This window comes from Orycteropus afer, unplaced genomic scaffold (assembly GCF_000298275.1).
Source record: "Orycteropus afer afer isolate SDZICR_OR568_19922 unplaced genomic scaffold, OryAfe1.0 scaffold00229, whole genome shotgun sequence".
Taxonomy (NCBI): Eukaryota; Metazoa; Chordata; class Mammalia; order Tubulidentata; family Orycteropodidae; genus Orycteropus; species Orycteropus afer.
The window spans coordinates 1,677,713-1,689,247 of NW_006921816.1; positions in this window are offsets into that span (position 1 = coordinate 1,677,713).

Sequence of the window (11,535 nt, forward strand, 5' to 3'; positions counted from 1 at the left end):
GCATTAATCTTAATAATATTCTGTTCCTCAATGATTTTCCTGAGTTCCTCCAGGGAACTGTCTGTGTTCTCCTTGTTTCTGTTTGGGGTTTCCTTAGGCTCTTGTATAGCTCTATAAACATATCTTCTAAATTCCTTCTCAGATAATTCTATTGCCTCCTCTTCTTCCATATATAATGAGACCTTTGTTTGTGGTTTTGCTTCTAATGCCTTATCCTGTTTTTTTGTTTCATTTGAGGTTGCATGTTGTTTCCTAGACATTTTGAGGTTGTCTTTAACTGCTCGTTATGTGCTGATTTGTTTTATCTTGGTTTTATGTTTTAATATTTTGGTAAGGTGAAGCTGGTGTATTTTATTTTATTATTGATTTAGGTATGCTGGGTCACTCTGCAGTTTTCTTTGTGATGGTGGAATCACTGTGTGGAATGTGAACATATGTTTCTGCTTGTCGTAAAGAGAGTTTAGAGTTCAAACCAGGAGGTTTTATGGTAATTGGCTGAATATGGTTTCTTCTATTGAATGAGTGAATTTATTGGCGGGGAAGGTGGGAGCTGAAGAAGGAAAGGTTGGTGTTCCTGGGGTTGGTTTCTAGGGCTTTGAGCAGGCTGCTACTGATGATGTGGTACTGTTATTTACAAGCCTGCGGCTCAATTTCAGGAAGGACTCCTGTTGTTAGGGTGTCACCACTTTTCACCAGGCTCAGACACACTCAAAGACCCTGCTTCCGAGGTGCCTCAGCGCCAAAAAGCTGATCCAAGGCAAATTCCCAGGTCTGCACTCAGCTGAGGTTTCCTCTCTCTCCACCTCATCTGCCTTCAGTGCCAGCCCAATACGCCCACACCGCAAACAGCTCGGAAATTCATGATACCGCCCACCTGCGGCACCAAAGATATGTGCAGTTTCAGCTGCACTGGGGTCGGGAGAGTGCCTGCTAGTGATCTGTTGTCCCAATATCAGTGACAAAGACAAGCACAGACCTCTCAATGCCTCCCAAGCTGACCCAAGCCCACTCAGTGACCTGCTGAGGAGGGAGCAAGCTCACCCTCCTGGAGCACCAGAGAGCTCTCTGCTTGGGTTTCAGTGGTGCTGTACATGCCCGTTTGCACCTAGCTGACCCAAGTTACTGATAAAATCAGTTGCTGAAGGTAGATCCTTGGGGTATTTGCTGGTATCTTGGTATGGTCACTGGTATGCTGATATAGGGTATCTTCTTCCTTGGCCCACGGAGATCTCGGGTGGCCGCCCACATCTGCCAGTCAGTGACTGCCCCAGAGAAGTTTCCAGTGGCCTCTCTCAGCTGCCTGTCCACTCTCTGCTGGGTAGATCCTCCTTAAATTCTTTCCCTGTGCCTTTCCTCTAATTCTATTCTTCTGTGTTTGGTGCACTCTGATTCAGTGAGCTGTTCAGAGCACCAAAATCCCTAATTCAAACCACTGTACCTAGTTTTTCAAGCACTAAGATGCTACAGGGAAATAGTGTGGTGATTACTGATGAGACTCCATTTTGAATCTGAGGTGTGATGTTTAAATGATGCCAATGTTGTAAAACAGAAGAAAGGTGCCAGACAATATGACGAAAGTAATGAGTGTCCTGAATTGTACACGTAAAAAACACTGAAATGGAAAAAGTTTTGTTATATATAAACTCACCAAAAAAAAAAAAAAAAAACTCAATTGTGCATAAATCTAATCCACATATTAAATCTATTCTAAAGGAACTTATTTTTCCTGAATCATGGTATGATGATTTTAACTGTCTAAATCCTCTGAACTACAGTTTATATAGGAGCTCTGGTGGCATAGTGCCTAAGGATTTGACTGCTAACCAGAAGGCTGGCAGTTCAAACCCACCAGCCACTCCTTGGAAGGAAGGTTGGGCAATCTACTTCCATAGGGATACTGCCTCAGAAACCCAAGGAGGGGTTGCTATGAGTCAGATCCGACTCCACAGCAGTGGTTGTGTTGCATTTATGTTACAGTTTATGTACAGTAAATAATTTTAAAAGCACCCCATTGAGGGACCCTAGTGTTCTCTGTGGAGCAAGTATGCCCCTTTTGAGTTAGAGATGGTAGGCTCTTTCTACTATTAATCTTAGAGGGTAACTGATGATACTTTAAAATTTTCTGATACTAACCATTCCTTTCTCTTTGAGGAAACTTCTGTTGTAAAAACAGTGGAGGTATAGCATTCTAGAAAAATGACATCTTACAGTTTCCTGAGGTATGAGTCACTCAGCAGAACCTGGGGCAATGAGGAGAGCAGCTAACTTGAGAACAGTTACTCAATGAGATCTTAACTGCTTTAAAAAATGAGTTAAGATTTCAAGGCCTGCTATAGAGAAGGAATAGGAACTGAATGGGATACTAAATGGGAATGGATATTTGCAACAATAAAAAACAGAGCTTCTTTATTTTATAGTTAGAAGTAACTGATACAGAGATATGTGAAACAAAGATATATGGAATTGTCATCACAGACAGATATGCAATAATATGATTAGGACCTGATGGTAGCTTGGAATGGTAGGTGAGAAATCTAAGTTTATTTAAAGGGTGAAATAAACTTTAGCATCTCTCTAGCTAATGAATATGTGTCAAGTAAATCGTTCAAGTTGGAGAAAATGGATGAGGACTAAAGGCAGAACATCTAGTGCTCCTAGTCATAGAGCTACCTATGAATAAAGTCGATAATGATGGTGATGGCTCAAGACAAAATACCTGAGTACACATTTCTCAATGTCTTCCTTCCCAGGAAGATAGTGATCAGAATAGAACTGAGGACACAGTGACCTATCAGCCTGGGACCAGGACACAACCTTGGGACCCAGACCTGGAGATAAAATTTGGAATTAATTGCAAGTGACATTATTACCATTTTCTACCCCTATCGGTGCTCATGCAAATTGAGCTAGAGCAGCAACCTTAACTAAGGTCTTAGCAATGGCAAGTAAGGTTGGATTGAGAAGAATCAGAATGTCTTGTAAACTTTTCTAGCTAAAATACCTTTGCTCTTTCCACTCAGCCACCATGATTCCCCAGAGCCTTTGTGCTTGGCTCTGTGATTGACAGGCACATGGCTCAGGCTACATATCTCTCCTCTTTGTTTTTCTGTGTAAATTGAGGTGTTGGATGGGTGCAGGCCATTACTTAGCCTACACTGAGATGTGCCAGTGTAAAATACACACATCCATTGAACAGAGTATGAAAAAAAGGAGCATAAATAATTTAATGAATAATTTTGTATAATATTGCTTGCATGTCAACATGATATTTTGGATATAACAAATTAAATAAAATGTATTATGACAATGAAAATAAATAAAATACATGTGATTAGGTTTAATCAAGTTAGGTGAAAAAATCTGTGCATTCTATGTCATGCAATTCTATGCTGGAGTCAAGGAATCTAACCTAATCTCAGATGAAGTAAGAGATAAAGTAATTTTCCTTACTTAATGATAGTGGGATGGGGTGACGGATACTCTGTTTGACCAAGGATGAGGTATGTAGATTACAGAGGCCAACCTAACTCAGGAAGTTGGTAAGAGACAGGTGTATAGCAAAGTGAAAAGGTGAAATACAGGAGGGAAAGAATCAGGACAGCTAAGGAATTTTACCTCATCTAACCTGAAATAATCCCAAGTGGATATGTTCATACATTTAGTTATGGTCATTCATCTATTGATGGAAAGTTACAAAACCCCCAGAAGTTATTATTGGTTACTTCAGCCATACTGAGCAACAAAGAAAAGAGAATTTATATAAGCTATAGACAAGAAGAAGTAGTTTGAACAGAGTAAGGGGATACTGCGTGGTTTAAAATCAGGAAAGATGTGCATGAGGGTTGCATCCTTTCACCATAATTCGTCAATCTGTATGCTGAGCAAATAATCCAAGAAGCTGGACTATAGAATGCGGCATCAGGATTAGAGTAATACTCATTAACAACAACCTGTGATATGCAGAAGAAACAACATTGCTTGTTGAAAGTGAAGAGGATTTGAAGCACTTACTGATGAAAATCAAAAACTACAACCTTCAGTATGGATTACATCTAAACATAAAGAATATAAAAGTTCTCACAATTGAATAAGTAACATCATGATAAATGGAGAAAAGATTAAAGTTGTCAAGGATTTCATTTTTCTTGGATCCACAATCAACACTCATGGAAGCAGCAGTCAAGAAATCAGACTACGTATTGCACAGGGCAACTCTGCTGCAAAAGACCTCTTTAAAGTGTTAAAGGGAAAAGATGTCTCTTTGAAGACTAATGTGTACTTGACCCAAACCATTGTCATTTCAAAAGTCTCATATTCATGTGAAACCTGGACAATGAATAAGGAAGACAGGAGAAGAATTGTGCATTTCAGTTGTGGTGTTGGTGAAGAATATTAAATCTACCATGTACTTACCGCTAGAAGAAGGAACAAATCTGTTGTGGAGTGTTCTGGTTACCTAGTGCCACTCTGACAAGAGTATACCACAAATGGGGTGGCCATAAAAAACAGAAGTTTATTCTCTCACAGTCTGGAGGCTTTAAGTCCAAGTTCAAAATGCCAGGCTCTAGGGACTGGGTGAAAGCCCCTCAACCTTGGGGTCCAGCTCTACCTCCTGCCCCCAGCCCACTGGAGCTAGAGGCGTTTCTTCACTCAGACAGCTGCTGGCTGCTGAGGCTGACAATCCCTAGGTCAACAAGTAAAAAGGCACAGTCCCGATGTTACCAAACCACACACAGGCCATTAATTTAAGTCCATTATAAGTCCCAAGCAGAGCACGACAGGCTGCTGAACAATGACACAGCTACATTCAGGATCCAACAGTGCCATAAGCTAGAGACCATTCCCAAAGCTGCTTCTTATATACAGGAAGCAGACCACATACCCAAAAATAGCTACTCAGCTGCTCCCAGTAGATTCCACCATGGAATGGATTACCAGTCTCATCATGGAGAATACTACATCCAGCTGTCCAGCCACTCAACCAGGCCCAGCCAAGCTTATACACAAACATAACCACCACATGGAGCAAGTGCAGTCAGAATACCACTTAGAAGCGAAGATGGCAAGACTTTTCTCTCAGAGTTTGGACATGGTTTGGTGTCAGGAGGGACCAGTCCCTGGAAAAGGATATCATGCTTGGTAAAGCAGGTGGTCAATGAAAAAGAGGAAGACCCTTAACAAATGAATTGACACAGTAGTTGCAACAATGGACTAAAGCATAACATTTATTTTGAAGATTGCACAGGTCCAGGCAGTGTTTTGCTCACTATTAATAGAAACCAACTCAGTGGCTCCTAACTACAGCAATATAACTCTGTGAATATAGCAGTGACCCTCAATACAAATTCAGTTTCCTTATCCCCAAAGCAAGACTCAGAAAAGATGTAGAAATTGATTTAATTTATGACAGAAATCTTGAAATAGAACTATATCTTGTAGAGAGTATTGTTGTTAGTTTCTGGCAAGTTAGCTCCGACTCACAGTGAAACTTATGTACAACCCAACGGAACATTGCCTTGTCCTGCACCATCCTCAGAGTCATTGCTGTGTGTGGTAGTTAAGGTGTCAACTTGGCTGGACCTAGTTTTGAGTGGCTGGGCAGCTGAATATAGTTAATTGTTCCCATGATGAGATTGGTAATCAACTCCATGGTAGAATCTACTGGAGCAGCTGAGTAGCTGCCTTAGGGATGTGGTCCTCTTCCAATATATAAGGAGAAAATTTGAGAAAGGTCTCTGCAGCTTTTTGGCATGCTTCGACTCTGCATGTAGCTGAGTCTTCATTCAGCAGCCTGCCATGTTTCCTGCCAATCCTGGGACTGTTTCTGGACTTGAATTAGTGGCCCTTCATGTTGTTTGATAATCTTTGGACAATGCCATTTTACTTGCTTACCTTGGGATTGTTAGCCTCAGCAGCCAGAAAGGACCTGAGTGAAGAGACACCCCTTGCTCCAGTGGACCAAAAGCAAGAGGCAGAGGTGAAGCCCAAGGTCAGGGGGCTTTCACCCAGCCCCTAGAGCTGGAACTTTGAACTTGGATGTCTAGCCTCCAAAACTGTAAGAAAATAAATCCTTGTTTGTTCGAGTCACTTATTTGTGGTATTTTTCAATTAAAGCGGCACTAGAGAACCAAAACATTGTGTTTGAGCCCATCATCACAGCCACTGTGTCAATCCATCTTGTTGAGGGTCTTCCACTTTTTGCTGGCCCTCTACTTTGTCCAGCATTATGTCGTTATCTGGGAACATGGGAACATTATGTCCGTCCTGTTAACATGACCTAAGTATAAAAGACAAAGTCTGGCCATTCTCTTCTAAGGAGCATTGCGGCTGTACTTCCTTCAAGACAGATTTTTTGTATATTCAGTATATTTTGCCAACACCATAATTCAAATGCATCAATTCTTATGCATTCTTCTTTATTCATTGTCCAGCTTTCACAAGCATATATGACTGTTGAAAATACCATGGCTTGGATCAGGTGCACATTTGTTTTCAAAGTGCTATCTTTGATCTTTAACACTTTAAAGAGGTCTTTTGCAGTGCATTTGCCCAGGGCAATACGACATCTGATTTCTTCCTTGCTGCTTCCATGGGCATTGATCCAGGTAAAGTGAAACCCTTGATAAGTTCAATCTTTTCTCCATTTATCATGATGTTGCTTATTGGTCCAGTTGTGAGGATTTTAGTTTTATGTTGAAGTGTAATCCATACAGAAGGCTGCAGTCATTGATCTTGCACAGAGTGGAGAGTAGAAAAGACTGGAAATAGTAAGTCTGTCACTTCTTAACTGCCCAGGTCTTTTTAAAATTTCTTTCTCAGTTCTTGGTACTTGAAGAAACAGAATTTTTCCTGGGAAAGTTTTCTGAATCCAGTCCCTGAATTTTGACTTTTAAACATGAAATTCTTGTTACCTAATTCCCAATAATCAGCCACACATTTTCTCACTTCCTGCTCCCATCCACCTCTCCACAGACACACACACTACCCTTCCTGTCCCAGGCCTCTAATTATCTAACCATCTTGGTTCTCACAGTAGAGAGCCCTGGGCCAGGCTTTGTTTCTGCCCTAGAGGAATACTAATTGCTTTGAAAAAGAAATTGCTGACTACAATTCACTCATATTGATGACATATCCTAGCATGTTTACTCTACACCTCAGAGAGATATGAAAGGAGTGTGTTCACTTCACTCTTGGTGATCTCATCTCTTTTTCCTGAAGATCAGTAGATTGATAATATTACTTTTCTTCAAGTGTGAGCAGATCTTGAAATAAGCAAATTGCAACCAAGAAATATGAAGCTGTATTCCAGAATGGTAGTTATCAGCCACTCATCTAACATTTATCTGTTAATTTGTCATACTATGGTGGCTTCCATATTGTTGTGAGGCTGGAGGTTATGCCAGCAGTATTTCAAATATCAGCAAGGTCACCCATGGTGGGCAGGTTTCAGTGGAGCTTCCAGACTAAGACAAACTTAGAAGGAAGGGGCCATCCACTTCTTAAAGAACTGGCCAGTGAAAAACCTTATGAATAGCAGTGAAACACTGTCTGATATATTACTGGAAAACTTCATGAATAGCCCTGAAACACTGTCCAATATAGTGCCAGATGATGAGCTCTTCAGGTTGGAAGTCCCTCAAAATATCACTAGGGAAGAGCTGCCTCCTCAGAGTTGAGCCAACCTTAATGATGGAGTAAAGCTTTTGCGACCTCCATTTGCTGATGTGGCATGACTCAAAATGGGAAGAAACAGCTGCAAACATCCATTAATAATTGGGACATGGAATGTATGAAGTATGAATCTAGGAAAATTAGAAGCTCTCAAAAACAAAATGGAACACATAAAGATCGATATCCCAGGCATTAGTGAGCTAAAATAGACTGGTTTTGGCCATTTTGAATCAGATAATCATGTGGTATACTATACTGGGGATGAAAAATTAAAGAGGAATGGCTCATAGTCAGAAAATGTTGTAAGATCTATCCTGAGGCACAATGTTGTCAGTGATAGGATAATATCCACACACCCACAAGGAAGACCAGTTACTACTATTATTATTAAAATTTATGCACCAAACACCAATGCCAAAGATGAGGAAATTGAAGATTTTACCAACTTCTACAGTCTGAAATTGATGAAACATGCAATCAAGATGATTGATTATCACTGGTGATTGGAATGCAAAAGTTGGAAACAAAGAAGAATCACTGGTAGTTGGAAAATATGGCCTTGGTGATAGAAATAATGCTGGAGATTGCATGATTTTGCAAGACCAATGACTTATTCATTGCAAATACCTTTTTTCAACCTAAATGGCAGCTACACACATAGACTTCACCAGATGGAGTAAACAGGAATTAGATCAACTACATTTGTAGAAAGAGGTGATGGAGAAGCTCAATATCTTCAGCCAAAACAAGGCCAAGAGCTGACTTTGGAACAGATCATCAACTGTTCATATGCAAGTTCAAGTTGAAGCTGAAGAAAATTAAAATAAATACACAAGAGCTAAAATATGACCTTGATTATATCCTTCTTGGATTTAAACATCATCTGAAGAATAGGTTTGACACATTGAAGACCAATGACTGAAAACTGGACAAATTGTGGGAAGACATCTAGAACATCATCCATGAAGAAAGCAAAAGGTCATTAAAAAGACAGAAAGGAAGAAAATACCAAAATGGTTGTCAGGAGAGATTCTGAAACTTGTTCTTGAATGGAGAGTAGCTAAAGCAAATGGAAGAAATGACTAGATAAAAGAGCTGAGTGGGAGATTTAAAAGAGTAGCTCAAGAAGACAGTCAATTATTATAATGAAATGTGCAAAGAGGTGGAGTTAGAAAACCAAAAGGGTAGAATATGCTTGGCATTTCTCAAGCTGAAAGAACCAAAGAAAAAACTTCAAGCCTTGAATTGCAATACCGAAAGATTGTTGTTGTTGTTGTTATGTGCCGTTGAGTCGGACCCAACTCATAGCGGCCCCTCCTTGGGTTTCCAAGGCGGTATCCCTACAGAAATAGATTGCCCAACCTTCCTTCCGAGGAGTGGCTGGTGGGTTTGAACCGCCAGCCTGCTGGTTAGCAGTCAGTGCCTTAGGCATTACACTATCAGAGCTCCTACTGAAAGATTATATGGGCAAAATATTGAATGATGCTGGAAACATCAAAAGAAGATGGAAAAAATACACAGAGTTACTGTACAGAAAAGAACTGGTTGATATTCAACTATTTCAGGAGGCGGCATGTGACCAAGAACCAATGGTATTGAAGGAAGAAGTTGAAGCTGTATTGCAGGAATTGGCAACAAAGTTCCAGGAATTGACAGAATACCAATTGAGATATTTCAACAAATGATGCTGCCCTCAAGGCACTTGCTATGCCAAGAAATTTGGAGGGAAGCTACCTGGCCAACTGACTGGAAGAAACCCATATTTGTACCCATTCCAAAGAATGGTGATCCAACACGATGTGGAAATTATTGAACAGTATCAATATCACATGTGCAGTGTAGTAAATTACTTAGTGTGGCTTTTCTACCCATAAGTCTGTAAACTCCGAGGTGGAATTTGCCATGAGCAACCGAGGAGCTCCTGATTGCTAAAATTACCCACCTAGGGTATTTCTGTTGGGAGTGGCACTAAACAATGTTCTGGGAGATTCCTGCTCTCTCTCAGGTGTTTAGAATTCTGATGTTATGATTGGCTAGTTCAGCCACTCTGCTGAGCTCAAAAGGAGCCCTCCTAGAGGCAGAACTCTCTCTCTGCTGGCTGAGGAAGAACGCACCCCTGAGAGACAAGTGCTGCTGGGACAGAGACGCAAGCAAGACACATGCATTGCTGAGAGAGACACAGAGGGACATGCACTGTTAGGAGAGAGACTGTGAGAGATGGTTAGGAGAGAGACTGAGTGTTCTTCCTGAACTTGAATTGTAGCCTGGTGCTTCCTTAATAAACTCCATAATCTGTGAGTTCTGTGTGGCCACTGCAGTGAATTATCAAACCCAGGAGAGAGGTGGTGGGTACTTTGGGAAGAACGGTTGGTGAAAGGGCTAGAGTGCAGCACCATGTCCGGCCTTGCAGTAATAGGCCTTGGGCTATTGATGGTGATTCTGTCTTCCTCTTGTGGGGTGAGAGGAGGTCAGAAGATGTGACCTCTTTGCCCTTTTTGCAACATGCAAGTAAAATTTTGAAGATAATTCTAAATGGTTGCACCAATATAGTGACAGGGAACTTCCAGAAATGCAAGCTGGATTCAGAAGAGCAGTGGAATGGAGGATATCATTGCTGATGTCTGATGGATCTTGACTGAAAGGTCATATTGCACTAAGCGAATCTTCTGTAAAAGACCTCTTTAAAATGCTGAAGAGCAATGATGTCACTTTGAAGACTAAGGTGTGCCTAACCCAAGCCATGCTTGATTTTCAATTGCCTCATATGCATGTGGAAGCTGGGCGATGAATAAGGAAGACTGAGGAAGAGATGATCCTTTTGAGTTGTGGTATTGGCAAAGAATAATGAAATAACAAACAAATCTGTCCTGGAAGAAGTTCAGCTGGAATGCTCCTTGGAAGCGAGAATGACCATATATCATCTCACCTATTATGGTCATGTTACCAGAAGGGACCATGCCCTGGAGAAAGGTATCATGCTTGGTAAAGTGGCAGGCTGACAAAAAAGGGCAAGACCCTGAACAAGATGGATTGACATAGTGGCTCAAGTATAGCAAGAATTGTGTGGATGGCACACGACCAGGCATTGTTTTGTTCTGTTGTACTTAGGGCCGCTTTGAGTCAGAGCCAACTTGAGGACACCTAACAACAACAACAACATTTTTTTTTCTTATTACAGGAAGATACACACAAGCTCCTCCAATTTGCAAGGTTTTTAAATCATGAAAATCTAATATTATGTTATCTTTTTGAGTTAATTATGTTTTTAACAATTGTAACTAGCCTACTTCAAACCACTTGTTTTAAGAAACAAAATTATCTCCCTGCGTGCATATGGAATGACTGCTCAGAATAAAACTTAAGTTTTAATTTCTTGGTATTTGGATAATTTTTAACACATGTGCCAGGGGAAAAAAGACCCTAGATTCAAACATGTTCTATAGTCTTCTGAAACATGACCACCATGGGTGATCCCACTGGTATTTGAAATACCCATATCATACCCCTCAGAATCATGGCAACATGAAAGCCACCAAACTCACTGCTGTTGCATTGATTCCAACCTGCTGTGACCCTATAGAACAGTAGAACCATCATCCAGAAGGGTTTCCAAGGCTGTGAATCTTTACAGAAGCAGACTACCATATCTTTCTCTCACGGAACAGCTAATGAGTTCAAGTTAGCAGGGGGTTAGCAGCGGAGTACTTAACCACTATGCCAATAGGGTTTCTTATAGTACTACACACAGGTGGTGGAAATATGCTGTAAAACAATCAAATAAAGACTTACTGAGTTCTATGTCTCTCTCATTTGGAACACATGCCATACATAGGTTTGAAAAAAAAAAAAAAAAAAAAAACCAAA